General features: G+C 62.1%; 3 pseudogenes; all 3 read right to left on the bottom strand.

The window, feature by feature from the left end:
* Nucleotides 1-2,406: 2,406 nt before the first annotated feature.
* Nucleotides 2,407-5,015, bottom strand: LOC136374870 (class II histocompatibility antigen, B-L beta chain-like; annotated as a pseudogene).
* Nucleotides 5,016-12,970: 7,955 nt separating this feature from the next.
* Nucleotides 12,971-16,324, bottom strand: LOC136374867 (class II histocompatibility antigen, B-L beta chain-like; annotated as a pseudogene).
* Nucleotides 16,325-23,079: 6,755 nt separating this feature from the next.
* Nucleotides 23,080-25,651, bottom strand: LOC136374869 (class II histocompatibility antigen, B-L beta chain-like; annotated as a pseudogene).
* Between the last annotated feature and the right edge of the window lie 1,746 nt (nucleotides 25,652-27,397).

The raw sequence follows: 27,397 nt of genomic DNA, 5'->3' as shown, positions 1-27,397 counted from the left end.
TTGGGGAGTTTTGGGGGCGGCTCTGGGGGGGGGACAGCTCTGGCCGGCTTTGGCCTCCCTGGGGTGGCCTTGTCCCCATATGTCACTGACCATGTCCCCTCATGTCACTGGCCATGTCCCCAAATGTCACTGGCCATGTCCCCAGATGTCACTGGCTGTGTCCCCAATGTCACTGGCCGTGTCCGCAAATGACACTGGTCCTGTCCCATGATGTCACTGTCCATGTCCCAATATATCACTGGCCATGTCCCCAAATGTCACAGGCATGTCCCCAGTGTCACAGGCCATGTCCCCACATGTCACTGGCCTTGTCCCCATGTCACAGGCCCTGTCCCCAGTGTCACAGGCCGTGTCCTCAAATCTCATTGGCCGTGTCCCCACATGTCACTGGCCATGTCCCCACTGTCACTGGCCGTGTCCCCAGGTGTCACAAGCCCTGTCCCCAGATGTCACTGGCCCTATCCCCAAATGTCACTGTCTATGTCCCCAGTGTCACTGTCTATGTCCCCAAATGTCACTGGCCGTGTCCTCACATGTCACTGACCGTGTCAACAAACGTCACTGGCCATGTCCCCACATGTTCCTGGCCGTGTTCCAGTGTCACTGTTCATGTCCCAAATGTCCCTGTCTATGTCCCCAATGTCACTGGCCCTGTCCCCACACGTCACTGGCCGTGTCATCACATGTCACTGTCCATGTCCCCGGTGTAAGTTCATGTCACCGCTGATGTCAGGTAACTGAGCTGACCCCTGCCCCAGTGTGAGTGAGGGTGCACTGGCTGTCCCCTCCCTATCGCCTGGCCTCGCCACCCAGCCGTGGCTTCACCAACTGCAGAAACAAAGTTGTTTGGCGCGGCTGTTTGCTGTTGCCCAAAGCCCTGTCCACGGGCAGGGTCGGACACAGTCGGCAGTTCGGTTGAGGGTTCCGAATTTGACGGGACTTTTCCGACTTTGCCGACATTCCCTTGATTTTGACTTTGACTAAACGCCATCTTCAGTCACACGACGGTTCTACCGGCCAATCAACGCACGGAGTTTTGATGACTCATCTGTTGCCAGGCAGACTCGAAAGCCCGAGTGCCCCGCGCTGGACTCGAGCGCTGGCCGTGACTTTACGGTCAGTGTCACGGCCACCGAGAGTGACCCATCAGATCTGCGGGTCAAAGAGGCCGAGATTCCATCTTCTCTGTGGCGCTGAGTGAGGAGAGATTCGATCTTGTGACGCTGGAGTTTGTGAACTCCAATTGGATTTCTATAGGGGGTTTCCATCTCGGTAGCGCCGGGGAGTTTTGGCCAATCTCCCTGAACCGCAGGAGACCTTGCCTGTCGGGCAGGTTCGGGAAGTGCGATCTGAGTGTGATATAGGAGGATTAGAGGAGCCTAAAACACCTCAGGCACCTGTCACCAGTGATGCGGTGACACCCATTGGAACATCTGTGGGTTGGGCGGCTCCTGGGCTCAGTGTCCCCTCAAAGCCCCGGGCCCAGCGCCGGGGGGAGCGGGCGGCTGCTGGGGGCTCGGCCCGGCCCGGGGGGGTTTTGTCCCGGGAGATGAACCGGGAGCGGTTCCAGGTCCGCTGGGAATGTCCCAGGTGGAAAAGCGGCGAAGTGAGGCCCGGAGACTGAAACTCCGCGGTGTTTGTGTCTGCAGAAACCCCAAACAGCCACAACTGAGCCCAAAACCCGCCCTGGAAATCCCGTCTCCTCCTTCATCATCCATTTCACGCCCCTTGCTCCTCCTCCTCGTCAGGAACAGCCAACCGGGATTGCAGGGTTTAGGGTAAGGTAATTAAATTAATTAAAAGGGGCAAGAGGGAGAATTCTGGGCATTGTCCAGGTCCTTCTTCTTCACCTTCTTCTTCCTTTTTGCTTCACAGGTTTAATTAGTCTTTCCTTATTGGGTGAGAGAGTCCGCACTGCGGACCTTGGGTAATCAATTATTGGGTTAAAAGTATAATTAATAAAGGTGTCACCTTGTAATTAGGTGATTATCCCTTAATTAACCTCAGTGAGAGTGGGGGGCGTCGGCATTTCAGCCTCGTTAATTGAAACTCCCAACTCGTGGGATGGACTTTAAACGGGAATTAATGAACATCCGAGTCCGGCCATGGCACAGCCCGGGGCGATGCCCCCCCCGCGCCCCCTCCCCAAATTCCCCCGAGGCATTTTGGGGGGTCTCGGCTCCTTTTTGGGGGTCCCCGAGAGCTGCTTTGGGGTTCAGGTGCCTCCCGAGAGGCCACCGGAGCGAGGGGACACGGGGGGACACACGGGGGGAACACACGGGGGGGACACACGGGGGGGACACACGGGGGTCCCCATTCCCGACCCCTCCCGGGGCCGCCTCCGCCCCTCACCCAACCGCAGCGCCCCCAAATCCCTCCCCAGAGCCCCCCACAAACGGCCCCGGCGCCAACTGGGAAGCTTTATTGGGAACACTGGGAGCAGCCGGGCGGGGACACAGCGACAGCGGGGCTGGGCACGGCGCTGGGGGGGGGGACACAGCGGGGACCCCCCCAAAATGCCGGCGGGGACGGAGCGGGGGGTCCCGGCCGGGCCCGAGGCCACGGGGAGGGGCTGCGGCCGCCGGCGGCTCAGGAGCTCTGTGGGCAGAGCGAAGGGGCTGAGCCCGGGCTCGGGGCCCCGGGGGGAGCGCACACGCTCCGCCCGCGGCGGGACCCCGGCCCCGGGAGCCGCCCTCACCTTCTTGCGCAGGTAGAAGGCCAGCCCCAGCGCCAGGAACACGGAGCCCAGCACCAAGCCCCCGATCCCCGTCAGCATCTTGCTGCGGGCGGCGTCCGGCGGCATCTCTGGGGGGGCGCAGGGGCTCAGCACCCCCCGAAACCTCGCGGCGACGGCCCGAGCCCCTCCCGGCTCCCTGCCGCTCTGCCCCGGCCCGGCCGGGAGCCCCTCCGACCTCCTCCCGAGCCCTGCCCGGCCTCCCCAGCACCCGGCCCGGCCCCTCTCAGCGGTCCGCGGCCCCCTCCCGCTCGCCCCCCGGCGCCCCGACGCCCCCCGAACCCTCTGCCGGGCCCTTCCCGGCCCCTGCCCCGCTCCCCCGCACCCCTCCCGGCCTCTTCCCGGCACGGCCCGCCTCAGCCCCGGCCCCGCCCGCCCATCGCCCGGCTCCTCCCGGCCCCTCCGGCCTCACCGCCATCCCTCCCGCTGCCCCCCGCCGGCCCCAAACTCCCTCCCGGCGCCCCCCGGCACCCCCGCAAGCCCAGAGCGCCCTCCGCGGCCTCCTCCCGACTCCCGCTCGGCCCCTCCGCGGCCCCCGGCCCCTCTCCCGCTGCCCGGCGGCCTCTCCCCGCCTCCCTCCCGGTGGCTCCCGGCACAGCCCAGTGCCTCTGCCGGCCCGGCCAGCGGCTCCCCCGTACCCCAGTGGCGCCTCAGCGGCTGCTCCAGGCTGACGTGCTCCACCTGGCACGTGTAGCTGAGCCCGCGCCGGGGCGGCGTTTCCAGCAGCACCAGCAGCTGGTAGCTCCAGTCCCCGTTGGGGACCACGTCGGTGGCCACCACGTGGCCCGAGAGCTCCTGCTGGCCCTGGAACCACCTCACCTGGATGTGGGCGGGGTAGAAATCCATCACGGAGCACAGCAGGCCTCTGGCGCCGGCCTGCGAGCTCGAGGGCAGCAGCGAGATGGAGACGCTGGGGGGCACTGGGAGAGAGCGGGGACACACTGGGATCAGCTGGGGGCCACTGAGAGAGAGAGGGGAGGGGCGGGGTGGGCTGGGGAGAGAGTGGGGATGGACTGGGAGGGACTGGTAACGAGATGGGAATGGACTGGGAGGGGCTTGGGAGATCTGGGATTAGACTGGGAGAGACTGGGAATGGATTCGAAATGGAATGAGAATGAACTGGGAAGGGACTGGGATGAACTGGGAATTAAGTGTGGGCACTGGGAGGCCGAGTCCAGCGCGGGGCTTTAGGCGCTGCTGATCTGCCTGGCAACAGATGAGTCATCAGAGACACGCACTCTGATTGGCTGATAGTCGTCACTCCACGCTTGGCCGGGATGCGCACTCCGAGAAGACACCGGGATGGCCTGGGAATGGACTGCGATGGACTGGAAGAGTCACGGGTGTCACGGGGAAGGACAGGACGTCCCGGGGATGGGCCCAAGGAGGGCTGAGGGCTCTGGAGTGATTACCAGAGAGGTTTTGAGGGGCTCCAGGGTCATTGGCGGGGCAGGGCCCGAGGAGACACGCTCTGCCCCACGCTCACCTCTGCGCTCCACGAGGAACGGGGTGATCCCCCTGTAGTTGTGCCGGCAGAGCCAGTCCACCGCAGTCCGCGTGTACCCCATCACTTCCCGGTCGCTGTTCCAGTTCTGGGCCACCTTCTCCCCGCAGGGCGTGTACCCCACGTACTGCCCCACGTCGCTGTCGAACATCGCCCACTGCTCCCGGTTGTAGATGTACCTCTGCACGTACCTCACCTTTTCCGTGCCGTTAATGAAGTAACAGTCGTGCTTTGCCATAAATTGGAACACCCCTGAGTGTGCAGGACACAGGTCACGGGGTGCCCCCCAGCACCCCCAGAGCTCCGGGGGCCACCCTGGATCCCCACTCCGCACCCCCTGTGCCCCACGGCCGCCACGGGACCCTCCTGCCGCGCTGCCGCTTCCTCTATTCCAGCCTTCCCCCATTTCCCCTTTCCCATCCCCTCCCCTCCCACCTCCGGCCACGCCCAAATCACTTTTGGTGTCCCAATCCTCCATTTTTCCATATCCCATTCTTTCAAACTCAATTCCCGCCATCCCCAGTCTCCTCTGTCTGAGTTTCGGGGTCCCACCGTCCCCCTTTTCCCCCTTCTCCCCCCCTGCCCCACCGCCTCCCGCCCCCCCGCTCACCCGACAGCTCCGCGCCCGCAGCCGGGGCCGCTCCCAGCGCCACCAGTGCCACCAGTAGGGCCGCAGCTGCCGCCACTCGCCCCATGGCCAGCGCCGGGCACGGACCGCCGGCCCCAGCCACAGCCGCGCTCAACTGGGAGGAACAGCGCGGAGCAGCGCGGGCTCATCGGCCACGCGCTCTCTCATTGGTCGACCGTGGCTTTTGGACTCGATTTGATTGACCGGAACAGTTTTTGGGCGCTCTCTCATTGGCTGGAGTTGTTTACTGCGCGCTCCGATTCGCCGGATCTGGATCGAACTCGTTTGTCCAAAAGCTCTACCCAGCAACTGATGAGTCATCAGCACAGCGCGCTCTGATTGGCTACAATTTCTCCAGGCGCTCGGTATTTTTTCGGTCTCTTTCCGTCAAGTCCCGACCCGCAGCGACGCCGCGCTCCCATTGGCTGAGCGCTTTTTGGGGCGCTGCTCCCCCACTCCCAGTCCCCTCCAGTTCCCCGCGGCTTTTCTGGGAGCAGCACCGGCCCTTCCCAGTTTCCCGGGATCCCCAGGAGCCATGGATGGAGTGCGGAGCCTCCCCTGGCTGCTGCTGCTGGCCCTGACCCTGTCTGGAATTTGGGGGGTCCGAGGTGGGGTTTGGGGGGTCCTGGAGCCGCGGAGTTGGGATTTGGGGTTCCCGGGAGCTTTGGGAATGTGGGCTCGAGGGGGTTAAAGGGCTCCAGCTTTCTGGGGGGGATATTTTGGGGTTTTAGGGGGATTTTTGGGAAGGGTGTTGTCCCAAGTTGTTTTTATTTCATCCGAAGTTTTCCCCTTTTCCCGAGATTTTGGGCGTGGACGTTTGCCAGGTGTTGCCTGCAGGTGTGTTCAGTGGAGAAACCCAGCACGCGTTTCCATGGGAACATCAGAACCTGAGCAGGAAAAATGGGAAAGTCACAGTGAATTGACTGCACCTGCTGAGGGCTGTACCTGTTCTGAGTCAACCCTTCACCTGCTGAGGGCTGTACCTGTTCTGAGTTAACACCACACCTGCTGAGGGCTGTACCTGTTCTGAGTTAACACCACACCTGCTGAGGGCTGTACCTGTTCTGAGTTAACACCACACCTGCTGAGGGCTGTACCTGTTCTGGTTAACCCCTCACCTGCTGAGGGCTGTACCTGTTCTGAGTTAACCCTTCACCTGCTGAGGGCTGTACCTGTTCTGGTTAACACCGCACCTGCTGAGGGCTGTACCTGTTCTGAGTTAACCCTTCACCTGCTGAGGGCTGTACCTGTTCTGGTTAACCCTTCACCTGCTGAGGGCTGTACCTGTTCTGAGTTAACCCTTCACCTGCTGAGGGCTGTACCTGTTCTGGTTAACCCCTCACCTGCTGAGGGCTGTACCTGTTCTGGTTAACCCCTCACCTGCTGACGGCTGTACCTGTTCTGAGTTAACCCTTCACCTGCTGAGGGCTGTACCTGTTCTGGTTAACCCCTCACCTGCTGAGGGCTGTACCTGTTCTGAGTTAACCCCTCACCTGCTGAGGGCTGTACCTGTTCTGAGTTAACCCTTCACCTGCTGGGGGCTGTACCTGTTCTGGTTAACCCTTCACCTGCTGAGGGCTGTACCTGTTCTGAGTTAACCCCTCACCTGCTGAGGGCTGTACCTGTTCTGAGTTAACCCTTCACCTGCTGAGGGCTGTACCTGTTCTGGTTAACCCCTCACGTGCTGAGGGCTGTACCTGTTCTGGTTAACCCTTCACCTGCTGAGGGCTGTACCTGTTCTGGTTAACCCTTCACCTGCTGAGGGCTGTACCTGTTCTGAGTTAACTCTCACCTGCTGAGGGCTGTACCTGTTCTGGTTAACCCTTCACCTGCTGAGGGCTGTACCTGTTCTGAGTTAACCCTTCACCTGCTGGGGGCTGTACCTGTTCTGAGTTAACCCTTCACCTGCTGAGGGCTGTACCTGTTCTGAGTTAACCCTTCACCTGCTGAGGGCTGTACCTGTTCTGAGTTAACTCTCACCTGCTGAGGGCTGTACCTGTTCTGAGTTCTCAAACCAAACACACCGTGACGATTTCCCCACCTTTTGGCACCTGCCCGTCGCTTTGGAAAGGACCATGAGGAGCCCTGAGATCACCAAAGACTTTGAGATCTGCTCAAGGGAGAAGACGGATCCATTGGCCGGACCACGGGGATTTGGGACCACGGGGATTTGGGAGCACGGGGATTTGGGACCACGGGGATTTGGGACCAGGAGGAATTGGGACCACGGGGATTTGGGACCACGGGGATTTGGGACCAGGAGGATTTGGGACCACGGGGATTTGGGACCAGGAGGAACTGGGACCACGGGGATTTGGGAGCGCTAGGTTTTGGGAGCACGAGATTTTGGGACCACGAGGATTTGGGACAACGGGGATTTGGCACAACGAGGATTTGGGACCAGGCGGTATTGGCACAACGAGGATTTGAGACCATGAGGATTTCGGACCTCGAGTATTTCCCACCACGAGGAATTGGGACCACGGCGATTTCAGAGCACGAGGATTTCGGAGCACGACAATTTCGGAGCACGAGGATTTCGGAGCACGAGGATTTCGGAGCACGAGGATTTGGAGCACGAGGATTTGGAGCACGAGGATTTGGACCACGATTCCGTCTCCCCGTCGGTGGCTGTCACCCACCTCCTCTCTCTCTTTTCTCGCTCTCCTTTATTTCCCTCCAAACCCTTCTGTCCATTCGCTGCGGGCACCGATAAAGGTGCGTTTGTTCAGGTGAACCCCGAAATCCCCTCGGTGCTGGTTTTTGGACTCCGGGGTCGGGAAACGAATCGTCACAATTCCCGCTGTCGTCAGCGGGTGGTGACACCACGGATCCCACAGAGCCACACCTGCCGGGTTTGGGTGTGCCCTGACCCCACACCTGCCGGGTTTGGGTGTGCCCTGACCCCACACCTGCCGGGTTTGGGTGTGTCTTGACCCCACACCTGCCGGGTTTGTGTGTGTCCTGACCCCACACCTGCCGGGTTTGGGTGTGCATTGACCCCACACCTGCCGGGTTTGGGTGTGCCCTGACCCCACACCTGCCGGGTTTGGGTGTGCACTGACCCCACACCTGCCGGGTTTGGGTGTGTCCTGACCCCTCACCTGCCGGGTTTGGGTGTGTCCGGACCCCACACCTGCCGGGTTTGGGTGTGCACTGACCCCACACCTGCCGGGTTTGGGTGTGTCCTGACCCCACACCTGCCGGGTTTGGGTGTGCACTGACCCCACACCTGCCGGGTTTGGGTGTGTCCTGACCCCACACCTGCCGGGTTTGGGTGTGCACTGACTCCACACCTGCCGGGTTCGGGTGTGTCCTGACCCCACACCTGCCGGGTTTGGGTGTGTCCTGACCCCACACCTGCCAGGTTTGTGTGTGCACTGACCCCACACCTGCCGGGTTTGGGTGTGCCCTGACCCCACACCTGCCGGGTTTGGGTGTGCATTGACCCCACACCTGCCGGGTTTGGGTGTGCATTGACCCCACACCTGCCGGGTTTGGGTGTGTCCTGTCCCCACACCTGCCGGGTTTGGGTGTGCCCTGTCCCCACACCTGCCGGGTTTGGGTGTGTCCTGACCCCACACCTGCCGGGTTTGGGTGTGTCCTGACCCCACACCTGCCGGGTTTGGGTGTGTGCATTAACCCCACACCTGCCGGGTTTGGGTGTGTCCTGACCCCACACCTGCCGGGTTTGGGTGTGCATTGACCCCACACCTGCCGGGTTTGGGTGTGTGCATTGACCCCACACCTGCCGGGTTTGGGTGTGCCCTGACCCCACACCTGCCGGGTTTGGGTGTGCCCTGACCCCACACCTGCCGGGTTTGGGTGTGTCCTGTCCCCACACCTGCCGGGTTTGGGTGTGTGCATTAACCCCACACCTGCCGGGTTTGGGTGTGCATTAACCCCACACCTGCCGGGTTTGGGTGTGTGCATTAACCCCACACCTGCCGGGTTTGGGTGTGTCCTGACCCCACACCTGCCGGGTTTGGGTGTGTCCTGACCCCACACCTGCCGGGTTTGGGTGTGCATTGACCCCACACCTGCCGGGTTTGTGTGTGTCCTGACCCCACACCTGCCGGGTTTGGGTGTGCCCTGACACCACACCTGCCGGGTTTGGGTGTGTCCTGACCCCACACCTGCCGGGTTTGGGTGTGCATTGACCCCACACCTGCCGGGTTTGGGTGTGCCCTGTCCCCACACCTGCCGGGTTTGGGTGTGTCCTGTCCCCACACCTGCCGGGTTTGGGTGTGTCCTGTCCCCACACCTGCCGGGTTTGGGTGTGTCCTGTCCCCACACCTGCCGGGTTTGGGTGTGCACTGACCCCACACCTGCCGGGTTTGGGTGTGTCCTGTCCCCACACCTGCCGGGTTTGGGTGTGTCCTGACCCCACACCTGCCGGGTTTGGGTGTGCATTGACCCCTCACCTGCCGGGTTTGGGTGTGTCCTGACCCCACACCTGCCGGGTTTGGGTGTGCCCTGACCCCACACCTGCCGGGTTTGGGTGTGCATTAACCCCACACCTGCCGGGTTTGGGTGTGTCCTGACCCCACACCTGCCGGGTTTGGGTGTGTCCTGACCCCACACCTGCCGGGTTTGGGTGTGCATTAACCCCACACCTGCCGGGTTTGGGTGTGCATTGACCCCACACCTGCCGGGTTTGGGTGTGCATTGACCCCTCACCTGCCGGGTTTGGGTGTTGCCTGACCCCACACCTGCCGGGTTTGGGTGTGCACTGACTCCACACCTGCCGGGTTTGGGTGTGCATTGACCCCACACCTGCCGGGTTTGGGTGTGTCCTGACCCCACACCTGCCGGGTTTGGGTGTGTCCTGACCCCACACCTGCCGGGTTTGGGTGTGTGCATTGACCCCACACCTGCCGGGTTTGGGTGTGCATTGACCCCACACCTGCCGGGTTTGGGTGTGTCCTGACCCCACACCTGCCGGGTTTGGGTGTGCATTGACCCCACACCTGCCGGGTTTGGGTGTGTCCTGACCCCACACCTGCCGGGTTTGGGTGTGCATTGACCCCACACCTGCCGGGTTTGGGTGTGTCCTGTCCCCACACCTGCCGGGTTTGGGTGTGTCCTGTCCCCACACCTGCCGGGTTTGGGTGTGCATTGACCCCACACCTGCCGGGTTTGGGTGTGCCCTGACCCCACACCTGCCGGGTTTGGGTGTGTCCTGACCCCACACCTGCCGGGTTTGGGAGTGCACTGACCCCACACCTGCCGGGTTTGGGTGTGCATTGACCCCACACCTGCCGGGTTTGGGTGTGTCCTGACCCCACACCTGCCGGGTTTGGGTGTGTCCTGACCCCACACCTGCCAGGTGAAAACACACCTTGTCCCCACAAACCCACACTTTGCAGGGTTAAATTTAATCACACACGTATCCCACACCTGCCACGTTTAAATACACATTTAATAATGAATCAATCCCACAAACCCAAACCTGCCAGGATTAAATGCACATTGAACCCACACCTGCCAGGTTTAAATAAACCTTGATCCCACACACTCACACCTGCCACGTTTAAATACACCTTGATTCCACACCTGTCAGGTTTAATATATATTTAATCCCAAACTGACCCCACAACCCAGCACCTGCCAGGTTTAAACCCACATTGATCCCCCAAACCCACACCTGGCAGGTTTAAATCCATGTTGATGCCACACCTGGCAGGTTTAAATACACCTTGGCTCCACTACCCCACACCTGGCAGGTTGAAGTGCACATTTAACCCCACATGGATCCCACAAACCAAGACTGTTCAGGTTGAAAACCACATTGATCCCACAACCCCACACCTGGCAGGTTTAAATACACGTTTAATGACAAACCGATCCCACAACCCCACACCTGCCAGGTTTTAATTCATGTTGATCCTACAAACCCACACCTGGCAGGTTTCAATTTACATTTATTCACCAATTGATCCCACAAACCCAAACCTGCCAAGTTTAAATACGCCTTGACCAACAAACCCTCACCTACCAGGTTTAAATACACCTTGATTCCACACCTGGCAGGTTTAATACACATTTAATCACAAATTGACCCCACACCTGCTGAATTTGAATAAATGTTGGTCCCACAAACCCACACCCGGCAGGTTTAAATACACCTTGATTCCACACCTGGAAGGTTTAAATGCAGATTGATCCCACACCTGCCAGGTTTAAATTCATGTGACTCCACAAACCCACATCTGGGAGGTTTAAACGCAGATTGATCCCACACCCGGCAGGTTTAAATCCACATTGATCCCACACCCGGCAGGTTTAAATTCATGTTGATCCCACACCTGGCAGGTTTAAATACACCTTGACTCCACAAACCCACACCTGGCAGGTTTAAATCCATGTTGATCCCACACCCGGCAGGTTTAAATCCATGTTGATCCCACACCAGGCAGGTTTAAATTCACGTTGATCCCACACCCGGCAGGTTTAAATCCATGTTGATCCCACAATCCCACACCTGCCAGGTTTAAATCCATGTTGATCCCACACCCAGCAGGTTTAAATCCATGTTGATCCCACAATCCCACACCCGGCAGGTTTAAATACACCTTGATTCCACACCTGGAAGGTTTAAATGCAGATTGATCCCACACCCGGCAGGTTTAAATCCGTGTTGATCCCACACCCGGCAGGTTTAAATCCGTGTTGATCCCACACCCGGCAGGTTTAAACCCACGATAACCCCAAATCCATCCCACAGCTCCCCACCCGCCCGTTCCCCGCCCTCTCTCATCTCATATCCTAAGGAGCCGCCGCCCTCCCGCTGGGGTCAGGAGGGGTCTCGGGAGGAAGGCCGACGTCTTCCTCAGCCGGACCTTCACCTCTGGGCAGGTGCAGTGGAGCTTTGGGCACTTTTCCAGGTCAATTTGTTCGTGCCAGAATTTAGGAGCTTGATTTTGGTGGATTTAAGCCACTAAAAATTTTTGTTTTATCGATTTTTGATAATTACCTGCGTCCTGCTTTGCTGAGTTTCTATAGAATCTATTTTATCTCTGTGATTTCTGCTCAGTAACTACCTAAAAACCCCAACTGAACACCAAATCTTCCGTGTGTCCTCAGCACGGGCCGATCCTTCACTCCTAGAAAATCTAAAATCCTGTATTTTTATATCCAGAACCCTCCTCCGCATCAGCCTGAGCCGTGCATTTCTGCCCCATTCCCGGGCAAAGAACCCTCCTGAGCATCCCCAGGTGAGGGGAGAACTCTTCCCCTGACGGACGGGACCCGCCGAGCTCCGATCCTTTCCCCGAGGGAGCCTCGGAAGGCCCGAGGCTGAAATCTTCCAGGATTTCTGGGCTGAAAGGTGCTGAGGCTGCGGCGGGCAGCAGCCGGGGGCTGAACGCCGTGGGACAAGGGCCCAAAGCCGAGGGACAACGCCCAGGGCTGAGGTTTGCACAGTGCTGCGAGACCCCACGGGGGAAAAACCGAGATTGGAGGGTCTAGGGTATGGTCATTAAATTAATTAAAAGGGGCAAGAGGGAGAATTCTGGGCCTTGTCCAGGTCCTTCTTCTTCACCTTCTTCTTCCTTTTTGCTTCACAGGTTTAATTAGTCTTTTCTTATTGGGTGAGAGAGTCCGCACTGCGGACCTTGGGTAATCAATTATTGGGCTAAAAGTATAATTAATAAAGGTGTCATCTTGTAATTAGGTGATTATCCCTTAATTAACCTCAGTGAGAGTGGGAGGCGTCGCCATTTCAGCCTCGTTAATTGAAACTCCCAACTCGTGGGATGGACTTTAAACGGGAATTACTGAACATCCGAGTCCGGCCATGGCACAGCCCGGGGCGATGCCCCCGCGCCCCCTCCCCAAATTTCCCCGAGGCATTTTGGGGGGTCCCGGCGCCTTTTGGAGTCCCCGAGAGCTGCTTTGGGGTTCAGGTGACTCCGGAGGCGCCCCGGAGCGAGGGGACACGGGGGGGACACACGGGGGGGTCACACGGGGGGACACTGGAGGGGTCACACGGGGGGACACACGGGGGTCCCCATTCCCGACCCCTCCCGGGGCCGCCTCCGCCCCTCACCCAACGGCAGCGCCCCCAAATCCCTCCCCAGAGCCCCCCACAAACGGCCCCGGCGCCAACTGGGAAGCTTTATTGGGAACACTGGGAGCAGCCGGGCGGGGACACAGCGACAGCGGGGCTGGGCACGGCGCTGGGGGGGGGGACACAGCGGGGACCCCCCCAAAATGCCGGCGGGGACGGAGCGGGGGGTCCCGGCCGGGCCCGAGGCCACGGGGAGGGGCTGCGGCCGCCGGCGGCTCAGGAGCTCTGTGGGCAGAGCGAAGGGGCTGAGCCCGGGCTCGGGGCCCCGGGGGGAGCGCACACGCTCCGCCCGCGGCGGGACCCCGGCCCCGGGAGCCGCCCTCACCTTCTTGCGCAGGTAGAAGGCCAGCCCCAGCGCCAGGAACACCGAGCCCAGCACCAAGCCCCCGATCCCCGTCAGCATCTTGCTGCGGGCGGCGTCCGGCGGCATCTCTGGGGGGGCGCAGGGGCTCAGCGCCCCCCGAAACCTCGCGGCGACGGCCCGAGCCCCTCCCGGCTCCCTGCCGCTCTGCCCCGGCCCGGCCGGGAGCCCCTCCGACCTCCTCCCGAGCCCTGCCCGGCCTCCCCAGCGCCCGGCCCGGCCCCTCCCGGCCCCTCTCAGCGGCCCGCGGCCCCCTCCCGCTCGCCCCCCGGCGCCCCGACGCCCCCCGAACCCTCTGCCGGGCCCTTCCCGGCCCCTGCCCCGCTCCCCCGCACCCCTCCCGGCCTCTTCCCGGCACGGCCCGCCTCAGCCCCGGCCCCGCCCGCCCATCGCCCGGCTCCTCCCGGCCCCTCCGGCCTCACCGCCATCCCTCCCGCTGCCCCCCGCCGGCCCCAAACTCCCTCCCGGCGCCCCCCGGCACCCCCGCAAGCCCAGAGCGCCCTCCGCGGCCTCCTCCCGACTCCCGCTCGGCCCCTCCGCGGCCCCCGGCCCCTCTCCCGCTGCCCGGCGGCCTCTCCCCGCCTCCCTCCCGGTGGCTCCCGGCACAGCCCAGTGCCTCTGCCGGCCCGGCCAGCGGCTCCCCCGTACCCCAGTGGCGCCTCAGCGGCTGCTCCAGGCTGACGTGCTCCACCTGGCACGTGTAGCTGAGCCCGCGCCGGGGCGGCGTTTCCAGCAGCACCAGCAGCTGGTAGCTCCAGTCCCCGTTGGGGACCACGTCGGTGGCCACCACGTGGCCCGAGAGCTCCTGCTGGCCCTGGAACCACCTCACCTGGATGTGGGCGGGGTAGAAATCCATCACGGAGCACAGCAGGCCTCTGGCGCCGGCCTGCGAGCTCGAGGGCAGCAGCGAGATGGAGACGCTGGGGGGCACTGGGAGAGAGCGGGGACACACTGGGATCGGCTGGGGGCCACTGGGAGAGAGAGGGGAGGGGCGGGGTGGGCTGGGGAGGGACTGGGAATGGACTGGGAATGAACTGGGAATGGACTGGAATTGACTGGGAGGGAGTGGGAGGGACGGGGATGGACTGGGATCAATTGGGAGCGAACTGATATGGGCTGGGAAAGGACTGGGAATTGATTGGGATTGACCGGGATGGACTGGGAATGGACTGGGAGGGATTGGGAATGGACTGGGAGGGATTGGGAATGGACTGGGAGGGACTGGGATGGGCTGGCATCAATTGGGAGTGAACTGGCATGGAGAGGGAGTAGGCATGAAGGAACTGAGATGGACTGGGAATGGACTGGGAATTGATTGGGATGGACTGGGATGGACCAGGCCACTTGGAGAGAGACAGAAGGGACTGGGAATGGACTGAGAGGAACTGGGAATGGACTGAGAGGAACTGGGATGGACTGGGAATGGACTGGGTGGGACTGGGAATGGACTGGGAGGGGACTGGGATGGACTGGGATTGGACTGGGAATGGGAATGAAGGAACTGGGATGGACTGGGAATTCATTGGGTGGGACTGGGAATGGACTGGGAGACACTGGGATGGATTGGACATGGACTGCGAATGGACTGGGAGGGGCTTGGGCGACCTGAGATTAGACTGGGAGAGACTGGGAATGGATTCGGAATGGAATGAGAATGAACTGGGAATGGACTGGGATGAACTGGGAATGAAGCGCGCGGCTCTGGGAGGCCGAGTCCAGCGCGGGGCAGTTGTCTCTGCGGGTCTGCCTGGCAACAGATGAGTCATCAAAAGCACGTGCGCTGATTGGCTGAGAGGCGTCACATTCACGCTTGGCCGGGATGGACGCGCTGGGGGGGCACTGGGAGGGACTGGGATTGGATTGGGATTGGACTAGGACGGACTGGGATTGGATTGAAATGGGCATGAAGGAACTGGGATTGAATAGGATTGGACAGGGAGGAACTGGGAATGGACTGGGAGGGACAGAGATTGTACTGGGATGATCTGGGAATGGACTGGGAATGCACCGGGAATGGATTGGGAGGGACTGGGACAGACTGGGCTGGACTGGGAATGGACTGCGATGGACTAGGAGAGTCACGGGTGTCACTGGGAAGGACAGGAGGCCCCGGGGATGGGCCCAAGGAGGGCTGAGGGCTCTGGGGTGATTCCCAGGGAGGTTTTGAGGGACTCCAGGGTCATTGGTGGGGCAGGGCCCGAGGGGACACGCTCTGCCCCACGCTCACCTCTGCGCCCCCCGCTGAACGGGTCATCAGGGTTGTACCAGTCCAGGCAGTACCAGTCCACCGCAGTCCGCGCGTACTCCATCCTTTCCGGGATGCTGTTCCAGTACTGGGCACATTTCTCCCCATAGGGCGTGTACCCCACGTACTGCCCCACGTCGCTGTCGTACATCACGTCCTGCATCCTGTTGTAGATGTACCTCTCCACGAACCTCACCTTCTCCGTGCCGTTAATGAAGTAACACTCAGATGTACTCAGCTCCTGGAACACCCCTGAGTGTGCAGGACACAGGTCGGGCGGTGCCCCCCCAGCACCCCCAGAGCTCCGGGGGCCACCCCGGATCCCCACTCCGCACCCCCTGTGCCCCACGGCCGCCACGGGACCCTCCTGCCCGCGCTGCCGCTTCCTCTAGTCCACCCTTCCCCCATTTCCCCTTTCCCGTCCCCTCCCCTCCCACCTCCGGCCACGCCCAAATCACTTTGGGGGTCCCAATCCCCCATTTTTGCCCCTTTCCCAACTTTCCAGACACAATCCCCTTAATCCCCAGTCTCCTCTGTCCGAGTTTCGGGGTCCCACCGTCCCCCTTTTCCCCCTTCTCCCCCCCTGCCCCACCGCCTCCCGCCCCCCCGCTCACCCGACAGCTCCGCGCCCGCAGCCGGGGCCGCTCCCAGCGCCACCAGTGCCACCAGTAGGGCCGCAGCTGCCGCCACTCGCCCCATGGCCAGCGCCGGGCACGGACCGCCGGCCCCAGCCACAGCCGCGCTCAACTGGGAGGAACAGCGCGGAGCAGCGCGGGCTCATCGGCCACGCGCTCTCTCATTGGTCGGGCGTGGCTTTTGGACGCGATTTGATTGGCCCGAGCAGTTTTTGGGCGCTCTCTCATTGGCTGCAGCTGTTTATTGCGCGCTCCGATTCGCCGGGTCTGGTTCGGAGCCGTTTGTCCAAAAGCTCTACCCAGCAACTGATGAGTCACCAGCACAACGCGCTCTGATTGGCTACAATTTCTCCAGGCTCTCTTTTTTTTCGGGCTGTTACTGGCACGTCCCGACCCGCAGCGACGCCGCGCTCCCATTGGCTGAGCGCTTTTTGGGGCGCTGCTCCCCCACTCCCAGTCCCCCCCAGTTCCCCGCGGCTTTTCTGGGAGCAGCACCGGCCCTTCCCGGTTTCCCGGGATCCCCAGGAGCCATGGATGGAGCGCGGAGCCTCCCCTGGCTGCTGCTGCTGGCGCTGACCCCGCCCGGAATTTGGGGGGTCCGAGGTGGGGTTTGGGGGCTCCTGGAGCCGCGGGGTTGGGATTTGGGGTTCCCGGGAGCTTTGGGAATGTGGGACCGAGGGGGTTAAAGGGGTCCAGCTTTCTGGGGGGGATCATTTGGGGTTTTATAGGGATTTTTTGGGACAGGGTGTTGTCCCGAGTTGTTTTTATTTTATCCGGGCTTTTCTCCTTTTTCCCAGATTTTGGGAGTTGGGCGTGGCCGAATTCTGGATCTCCCCGACTGAGACACCCAGAACCGGTCCCAGCACTCCAGGTGCAGCCTCACCAGCGCCTGTGGGGGTTTTATCTTCTTTTCCTTGTCAGAGCCGGGATTCATTGCACGGGAGAAGTTGTCTCATGTTCAGACTCCGATGTTAATTAATTCTTATCTCGGTTACAGTCTCACAAGTTGTGAGTTCCAGTTAAGAAGGTAAAAAATGTCTCCATCTCTGACTCTTTCCAAGGTCGTTTAAGAACAAACAGTTTAACCATGAAATGACACCTGAATTATTTTTATTTTACCCCAAACACCAACAGCCCGTGGCCCAAGATGTGGATTTTTCTACCCAATTACAAGATATCACCAAACCCAGGAATGAGAAGGAAGAAAGAGGTGAAAAGGAAACACTTAGACTACACCCTCAAATATCCACCTTTATATATATATATATCTATATATTTCTATATTATAAAACTTGAAAAATTCATTTTCCCGCCACGCGATGCCCCACGCCTCCATCCAAACTCCACAATCCCGGAGCCATCCCGTGATTTCGGGACCCTTCCCCACGGCCTCAGCCCCGAGGCGGAGTTTTCTCGGTGGGATCAGCGGCCGTCGGCACAGAGACTCGTCCTGGGTCCCCACAGCGAGGACTCCAGAACCGCCCCGAGGGGCCGGGGCCGTGGGGCGGGGGCAGCTTTTGGGGGGCCGGGCGCCTGTGACCCCTCGGAGAGCGGACGGCGACTTTTGGCCGCGCTCCGGGAAAAGCTGAAGGTGGCTCCCGGAGCTGCTCTTTCTGCGCCGTGCGGCCAGCAGCTGAGCCGTGGGCTGGCTGAGGAGAGCCCGGCTCGGGGTGGCCGGGGCTGCGGGAGCCGCTGTGCGCAGAGCGGGGTGGGCCGGGGTCCCCACGGTGTCCCCACGGTGTCCCCACGGTGTCCCCATAGTGTCCCCGCGGTGTCCCCATGGTGTCCTGGGGTCCCCACGGTGTCCCGGGGTCCCCACGGTGTCCCCACGGTGTCCCCACGGTGTCCCCATAGTGTCCCCGCGGTGTCCCCATGGTGTCCTGGGGTCCCCACGGTGTCCCGGGGTCCCCACGGTGTCCCCACGGTGTCCTGGGGTCCCCACGGTGTCCCCACGGTGTCCCCACGGTGTCCCCACGGTGTCCTGGTGTCCCCATGGTGTCCACACAGTTTCCCCACGGTGTCCCCATGGTGTCCCCACAGTGTCCTGGGGTCCCCACAGTGTCCCCACTGTGTCCTGGGGTCCCCACGGTGTCCCCATGGTGTCCCCACGGTGTCCCCATGGTGTCCCCACGGTGTCCCAATAGTGTCCCGGGGTCCCCACGGTGTCCCCACGGTGTCCTGGGGTCCTCACAGTGTCCTGGGGCACACGGAGCAGAGTGGGCTGGGGTCCTCACGGTGTCCCCACAGTGTCCCCACGGTGTCCTGGGGTTCCCACAGTGTCCTGGGGCACATGGAGCAGGGTGGGCTGGGGTCCCCACGGTGTCCCCACGGTGTCCCCACGGTGTCCCGGTGTCCCCACGGTGTCCCCACGGTGTCCCCCACGGTGTCCCCACGGTGTCCTGGGGCACACGGAGCTGGGTGGGCTGGGGTCCCCACGGTGTCCCCACGGTGTCCCCACGGTGTCCCCACGGTGTCCTGGGGCACACGGAGCGGGGTGGGCTGGGGTCCCCACGGTGTCCCGGGGTCCTCGCGGTGTCCCCACGGTGTCCCCATGGTGTCCCCACGTTGTTCTGGGGTCCCCAACGGTGTCCTGGGGTCCCCACGGATGTCCCCACGTCCCACAGTGTCCCCACGATGTCCTGGGGCACACAGAGCGGGGTGGGCTGGGGTCCCCACAGTGTCCCGGGGTCCCCACGGTGTCCCCACGGTGTCCCCACGGTGTCCCGGTGTCCCCACGGTGTCCCACGGTGTCCCCACGGTGTCCCCACGGTGTCCTGGGGCACACGGAGCTGGGTGGGCTGGGGTCCCCACGGTGTCCCCACGGTGTCCCCACGGTGTCCCCACGGTGTCCTGGGGCACACGGAGCTGGGTGGGCTGGGGTCCCCACGGTGTCCCGGGGTCCTCGCGGTGTCCCCACGGTGTCCCCATGGTGTCCCCACGTTGTTCTGGGGTCCCCACGGTGTCCTGGGGTCCCCACGGTGTCCCCACAGTGTCCCCACAGTGTCCCCACGATGTCCTGGGGCACACAGAGCGGGGTGGGCTGGGGTCCCCACAGTGTCCCGGGGTCCCCACGGTGTCCCCACGGTGTCCCCACAGTGTCCCCACGGTGTCCTGGGGTCCCCACGGTGTCCAGGGCAAAGGTCACCTGGGCACCGCACACCTGGGCAGGTTTAACCCTTCCCTGACACGCACTGAGACGTCACACGGACTCTCCTCCGAGGTGAGGGAAAAGGCCGAGTTGGGGACACGGGAAGGGACGATACAGGAATCACACGGGTCCTGGAGGAAGAGGGAGTTTTAAGCGATGGAGATGACGAGCGGCCTCGCTCCTGGGCTGAAAACCTCCTCTGGAGTCTGGTACCGGGATCACCTTTTAAATCGTGGACAACACAAACCGGGGAGACGATCTGGGAATTTCAGCCGGGAGATCTGCAATGAGCTGAGCCAATACTCAATTCGCAGCCGTGGGGGTTTTGTGGTGAAAAACTGAACAGAGATGGGAACAATCTTCCCCTCGGCCAGGGAAAAAGTCAGAAGATCATCTCAGTTCTCTGAGTTAAAAAATAAAAAAATCACTTATTTTTAGTTGAAATGTGTTCATTTTGTGAAGGCGCCGTGTCCATCCGTGAGCGCGCAGCCTCAGAGTCTGCCCAAGGATGTGATGTGCCTCACGACCGTCCCCAGTGACGGAGGACGGAGACCCCAGACTCTGACAGGAGCCCCTGGCCCGGCTGAGGTGGGACGTTTGCCAAATCCCGGAGAACTGGTCTGCATCTCCATGGGAACGGAGTGCAGGGACAATGGGACTGGTCACAGTGACCTGGGCCAAGGACAATGGGACTGGTCACAGCCAAGGACAATGGGACTGGTCACAGCCAAGGACAATGGGACTGGTCACTGTGACCTGGGCCAAGGACAATGGGACTGGTCACTGTGACCTGGGCCAAGGACAATGGGACTGGTCACAGCCAAGGACAATGGGACTGGTCACAGTGGATGGAGCCAAGGACAATGGGACTGGACACAGCCAAGGACAATGGGACTGGTCACTGTGACCTGGGCCAAGGACAATGGGACTGGACACAGCCAAGGACAATGGGACTGGACACTGTGACCTGGGCCAAGGACAATGGGACTGGTCACTGTGACCTGAGCCAAGGACAATGGGACTGGTCACTGTGGACGGAGCCAAGGACAATGGGACTGGTCACAGCCCAGGACAATGGGACTGGTCACAGTGACCTGGGCCAAGGACAATGGGACTGGTCACAGCCAAGGACAGTGGGACTGGTCACTGTGACCTGAGCCCAGGACAATGGGACTGGTCACAGCCAAGGACAATGGGACTGGTCACAGCCAAGGACAATGGGACTGGTCACTGTGACCTGAGCCAATGACAATGGGACTGGTCACAGCCAAGGACAATGGCACTGGTCACAGTGGACTGAGCAAAGGCTACTGGCCCAAACTGGTCTGTCCGTACCAGAGCACGGCACGTACGGTGTGCAGCTTGTCCCTGAGCACCCAACCTCCACACAGGTGGCTCCAGTTTGGTCCCAACCTCGACACAGGTGGCTCCAGTTTGGTCCCAACCTCGACACAGGTGGCTCCGGCTTTGGCTCTGTGACTCTCCTTTGTCCCACCCTTGACACAGGTGGCTCCTGCTTTGCCTTTGTGCCCCTCGCTTTGGTCCCCGCCTTGACCAACCCATAAAACCCTGCAGACCCCTGCTCCCCTTCGTGATCCCCCCACTGGAGAAGATGGTGTCTATGGGCATCTCGGCCTCGAGGACTCGTCCCTCCACGTCGGGAGCTCTAATCCCCTTTCCCTCTTTTCTGTCTTTCTCACTATTCTCTGTTTTCTCTCCCACTATCGCCTTTCGGTGGCACTAAATAAAGGTGCATTTTTTGTTGTATAAACTGAGTTGTCCCCCGCTGTGTCTTTTGTTCTCTGAGATCCCAAAACGAACCATCGGGTTCCCCGCAGATGTTTCAGGACCCTGACACCAGCCCCTCAGCGCTCCCGGGAAAGGGCCCGGGATACGGGAAGTCCCAAAATGCCGATTTCTCCGCGGCCGGCGGCTTTTGTGTGACAGTCACCGACCCACGGGAGAGATTCTCTGCCTCCAGGGCTGAAGGGAGGAGTTTGATCAGCAGGGCCCCGAGCCCTGAGTGTTCCCTCTTGGCATCGTCCTCAGGAAATGAACAGGTCAGAGCCGGAGAAAGGGTTGGTTTGAAAAATTAATTTATTTTATTCTTTTCCTTATTTCCTTCTCTTAATGAACGTTAATAAAATTTGTGTTTGGGTCTGAGCTGAGCCTGCTCCTGCCTTTTTCTCCCCGAAATCCCGTCTCTGGGTGAGCGAACAGCTTCAGCCAAGGTAAAACCACGGCCAAAGTCTGAACTCCTCCTTCTCCAGGGCTCCAGCGGCGCCGAGCCCCGGGGCAGAGTGACCTCCCTGCTCCTGCTGCCCACACCGCTCCTGACCCTTGGCCTCCTCGGCCACCAGGGCACACGGCTGGCTGGTGTCCAGCTGCTGTCCCCAGTGTCCCCAGGGCCCTTTGTGCCCGCCCAGTGTCCGGCCGCAGCGTCCCCAGCCCGCGGCGCTGCAGGGGTTAATGCGGCCCAAGGGCAGCGCTGGACACTTGGACTTGGGGAACCCCAAACCGTGGGGCTGTGACTGTCCATGGGACCGTGCGGGGCTGATCTTCCTCCTCATCGTCATCCTCCTCCTTCCTCATCCTCCTGCTCCTTCTCCTGCTCATCCTCCTCCTGCTCTTCCTCTTCCTCCTCCTCCTGCTGATCGTCCTCCTCATCATCATCCTCCTCCTTCCTCATCCTCCTGCTCCTGGTCTTCCTCTTCCTCCTCCTCCTGCTGATCTTCCTCCTCCTCATCGTCATCCTCCTCCTTCCTCATCCTCCTGCTCCTTCTCCTGCTCATCCTCCTCCTGCTCCTGCTCTTCCTCCTCCTCTTCCTCCTGCTGATCTTCTGACTCCTGCTGCTCTTCATCCTCCATCTCTTCCTCCTCGTCCTCTTCCTCCTCCTCCCGCTCCCCCCGGGCCCAGTCCCCGCCCTTTGTGCCCCTTTTCCCGTGGGAGGAGCCGCGATGGAGCCGGGGCAGGAGATAAGGGGACACGGCCAGTGACATTTGGGGACACGGCCAGTGACATGTGCGGACATGGCCAGTGACATTTGGGGACACGGCCAGTGACACTGGGGACATGGACAGTGACACTGGGGACATGGACAGCGACATTGGGGACACGGCCAGTGACATTTGGGGACACGGCCAGTGACATGACCGGACATGGCCAGGGACATTGGGGACACAACCAGTGACATTTGGGGACACGGCCACTGACATTTGGGGAAAAGGCCAGTGACATCTTGGGACATGGACAGTGACATAATGGGACAGGGCCAGTGTCATTTGCAGACACGGCCAGTGACATAGGTGACATGGCCAGTGACATTTGGGGACATGGTCAGTGACACTGGGGACATGGCCAGTGACACTGGGGACAAGGCTAGTGACATTTGGGGACAAGGCCACCCCAGGGAGGCCAAAGCAGCCGAGAGCTGTCCCCCCCCAGAGCCGCCCCCCAAAACTCCCCAAACTCGGGGATTCCCCCAGGAAAAGGCGCCGGGAGGGGCCGGAATGGCGGGAAAGGGGGGATGGGACCCCCCGAGTGAGCAGGAGGGGCCGGGGACCCCCAACCCCCACCCGGGGGGAGGGGCGGCGCTCGGGGGGCGCTGGGGAAGGGGGCGGGAGAGCGGCAGGGGAAAGAGGGGGCTGGGACCCCCAAATCGCCTGGGGAGGGGTCCCACCGCTCGGCCCCGCCCCCCCCCAACGGCAGCGCCCCCAAATCCCTCCCCAGAGCCCCCCACAAACGGCCCCGGCGCCAACTGGGAAGCTTTATTGGGAACACTGGGAGCAGCCGGGCGGGGACACAGCGACAGCGGGGCTGGGCACGGCGCTGGGCGGGGGGACACAGCGGGGACCCCCCCAAAATGCCGGCGGGGACGGAGCGGGGGGTCCCGGCCGGGCCCGAGGCCACGGGGAGGGGCTGCGGCCGCCGGCGGCTCAGGAGCTCTGTGGGCAGAGCGAAGGGGCTGAGCCCGGGCTGGGGGGCCCCGGGGGGAGCGCACACGCTCCGCCCGCGGCGGGACCCCGGCCCCGGGAGCCGCCCTCACCTTCTTGCGCAGGTAGAAGGCCAGCCCCAGCGCCAGGAACACGGAGCCCAGCACCAAGCCCCCGATCCCCGTCAGCATCTTGCTGCGGGCGGCGTCCGGCGGCATCTCTGGGGGGGCGCAGGGGCTCAGCGCCCCCCGAAACCTCGCGGCGACGGCCCGAGCCCCTCCCGGCTCCCTGCCGCTCTGCCCCGGCCCGGCCGGGAGCCCCTCCGACCTCCTCCCGAGCCCTGCCCGGCCTCCCCAGCGCCCGGCCCGGCCCCTCCCGGCCCCTCTCAGCGGCCCGCGGCCCCCTCCCGCTCGCCCCCCGGCGCCCCGACGCCCCCCGAACCCTCTGCCGGGCCCTTCCCGGCCCCTGCCCCGCTCCCCCGCACCCCTCCCGGCCTCTTCCCGGCACGGCCCGCCTCAGCCCCGGCCCCGCCCGCCCATCGCCCGGCTCCTCCCGGCCCCTCCGGCCTCACCGCCATCCCTCCCGCTGCCCCCCGCCGGCCCCAAACTCCCTCCCGGCGCCCCCCGGCACCCCCGCAAGCCCAGAGCGCCCTCCGCGGCCTCCTCCCGACTCCCGCTCGGCCCCTCCGCGGCCCCCGGCCCCTCTCCCGCTGCCCGGCGGCCTCTCCCCGCCTCCCTCCCGGTGGCTCCCGGCACAGCCCAGTGCCTCTGCCGGCCCGGCCAGCGGCTCCCCCGTACCCCAGTGGCGCCTCAGCGGCTGCTCCAGGCTGACGTGCTCCACCTGGCACGTGTAGCTGAGCCCGCGCCGGGGCGGCGTTTCCAGCAGCACCAGCAGCTGGTAGCTCCAGTCCCCGTTGGGGACCACGTCGGTGGCCACCACGTGGCCCGAGAGCTCCTGCTGGCCCTGGAACCACCTCACCTGGATGTGGGCGGGGTAGAAATCCATCACGGAGCACAGCAGGCCTCTGGCGCCGGCCTGCGAGCTCGAGGGCAGCAGCGAGATGGAGACGCTGGGGGGCACTGGGAGAGAGCGGGGACACACTGGGATCGGCTGGGGGCCACTGGGAGAGAGAGGGGAGGGACTGGGAATGGACTGGGAGGGGCTTGGGCGATCTGAGATTAGACTGGGAGAGACTGGGAATGGATTCGAAATGGAATGAGAATGAACTGGGAATGGACTGGGATGAACTGGGAATGAAGTGCGCGGCACTGGGAGGCCGAGTCCAGCGCGGGGCAGTTGTCTCTGCGGGTCTGCCTGGCAACAGATGAGTCATCAAAAGCACGTGCGTTGATTGGCTGAGAGGCGTCACCTTCACGCTTGGCCGGGATGGACGCGCTGAGGTGGCACTGGGATGGACTGGGTGGGACTGGGAATGGACTGGGAGAGTCACGGGTGTCACTGGGAGAGACAGGAGGCCCAGGGATGGGCCCAAGGAGGGCTGAGGGCTCTGGGGTGATTCCCAGGGAGGTTTTGAGGGGCTCCAGGGTCATTGGCGGGGCAGGGCCCGAGGGGACACGCTCTGCCCCACTCTCACCTCTGCGCTCGACGCTGAACGGGGAATAAAGCTTGTAGTTGTGCCGGCAAACTGTGTCCACCTCAGTCCGTCTTCGCTCCATGTGTTCCAGGTTGCTGTTCCAGCACTGGGCCCATTTCTCACCTAAGGGCGTGTACCCCACGTACTGCCCCACGTCGCTGTCGTACATCACGAACTGCTCCCGGTTGTAGATGTTCCTCGCCACCAACCTCACCTTCTCCGTGCCGTTAATGTAGTAACACTCGAACTTAAATATTATCTGGAACACCCCTGAGTGTGCAGGACACAGGTCGGGCGGTGCCCCCCCAGCACCCCCAGAGCTCCGGGGGCCACCCCGGATCCCCACTCCGCACCCCCTGTGCCCCACGGCCGCCACGGGACCCTCCTGCCCGCGCTGCCGCTTCCTCTAGTCCACCCTTCCCCCATTTCCCCTTTCCCGTCCCCTCCCCTCCCACCTCCGGCCACGCCCAAATCACTTTGGGGGTCCCAATCCCCCATTTTTGCCCCTTTCCCAACTTTCCAGACACAATCCCCTTAATCCCCAGTCTCCTCTGTCTGAGTTTCGGGGTCCCACCGTCCCCCTTTTCCCCCTTCTCCCCCCTGCCCCACCGCCTCCCGCCCCCCCCCTCACCCGACAGCTCCGCGCCCGCAGCCGGGGCCGCTCCCAGCGCCACCAGTGCCACCAGTAGGGCCGCAGCTGCCGCCACTCGCCCCATGGCCAGCGCCGGGCACGGACCGCCGGCCCCAGCCACAGCCGCGCTCAACTGGGAGGAACAGCGCGGAGCAGCGCGGGCTCATCGGCCACGCGCTCTCTCATTGGTCGGGCCGTGGCTTTTGGGCGCGATTTGATTGACCGGAACAGTTTTTGGGCGCTCTCTCATTGGCTGGAGTTGTTTACTGCGCGCTCCGATTCGCCGGATCTGGATCGAACTCGTTTGTCCAAAAGCTCTACCCAGCAACTGATGAGTCATCAGCACAGCGCGCTCTGATTGGCTACAATTTCTCCAGGCGCTCGGTATTTTTTCGGTCTCTTTCCGTCAAGTCCCGACCCGCAGCGACGCCGCGCTCCCATTGGCTGAGCGCTTTTTGGGGCGCTGCTCCCCCACTCCCAGTCCCCTCCAGTTCCCCGCGGCTTTTCTGGGAGCAGCATCGGCCCTTCCCAGTTTCCCGGGATCCCCAGGAGCCATGGATGGAGTGCGGAGCCTCCCCTGGCTGCTGCTGCTGGCCCTGACCCTGTCCGGAATTTGGGGGGTCCGAGGTGGGGTTTGGGGGGTCCTGGAGCCGCGGAGTTGGGATTTGGGGTTCCCGGGAGCTTTGGGAATGTGGGCTCGAGGGGGGTAAGGGGGTCCAGCTTTCTGGGGCGGATATTTTGGGGGTTTAGAGGGATTTTTGGGAAGGGTGTTGTCCCGAGTTGTTTGTATTTTATCCGGGGTTTTCCCCTTTTGCCGAGATTTTGGGCGTGGACGTTTGCCAGGTGTTGCCTGCAGGTGTGTTCAGTGGAGAAACCCAGCACGCGTTTCCATGGGAACATCAGAACCTGAGCAGGAACAATGGGAAAGTCACAGTGAATTGGCTGCACCTGCTGAGGGCTGTACCTGTTCTGGTTAACCCTTCACCTGCTGAGGGCTGTACCTGTTCTGAGTTAACTCTCACCTGCTGAGGGCTGTACCTGTTCTGAGTCAACCCTTCACCTGCTGAGGGCTGTACCTGTTCTGAGTTAACCCCTCACCTGCTGAGGGCTGTACCTGTTCTGAGTTAACCCTTCACCTGCTGAGGGCTGTACCTGTTCTGGTTAACCCTTCACCTGCTGAGGGCTGTACCTGTTCTGAGTTAACCCTTCACCTGCTGAGGGCTGTACCTGTTCTGAGTTAACTCTCACCTGCTGAGGGCTGTACCTGTTCTGGTTAACCCTTCACCTGCTGAGGGCTGTACCTGTTCTGAGTTAACTCTCACCTGCTGAGGGCTGTACCTGTTCTGAGTTAACCCTTCACCTGCTGAGGGCTGTACCTGTTCTGAGTTAACTCTCACCTGCTGAGGGCTGTACCTGTTCTGAGTTAACCCTTCACCTGCTGAGGGCTGTACCTGTTCTGAGTTAACTCTCACCTGCTGAGGGCTGTACCTGTTCTGGTTAACCCTTCACCTGCTGAGGGCTGTACCTGTTCTGAGTTAACCCTTCACCTGCTGAGGGCTGTACCTGTTCTGAGTTAACCCCTCACCTGCTGAGGGCTGTACCTGTTCTGAGTTCTCCAAACAAACACACCGTGACGATTTCCCCACCTTTTGGCACCTGCCCGTCGCTTTGGAAAGGACCATGAGGAGCCCTGAGATCACCAAAGACTTTGAGATCTGCTCACGGGAGAAGACGGATCCATTGGCCGGACCACGGGGATTTGGGAGCACGGGGATTTGGGACCACGGGGATTTGGGACCACGAGGATTTGGGACCACGAGGAATTGGGACCACGGGGATTTGGGACCACGGGGATTTGGGACCACGGGGATTTGGGACCAGGAGGATTTGGGACCACGGGGATTTGGGACAAC

This window comes from Sylvia atricapilla, unplaced genomic scaffold (assembly GCF_009819655.1).
Source record: "Sylvia atricapilla isolate bSylAtr1 unplaced genomic scaffold, bSylAtr1.pri scaffold_170_arrow_ctg1, whole genome shotgun sequence".
Taxonomy (NCBI): Eukaryota; Metazoa; Chordata; class Aves; order Passeriformes; family Sylviidae; genus Sylvia; species Sylvia atricapilla.
Note: the sequence above shows the minus strand (reverse complement) of the source record. Positions and strands in the feature narration are given on the sequence as shown.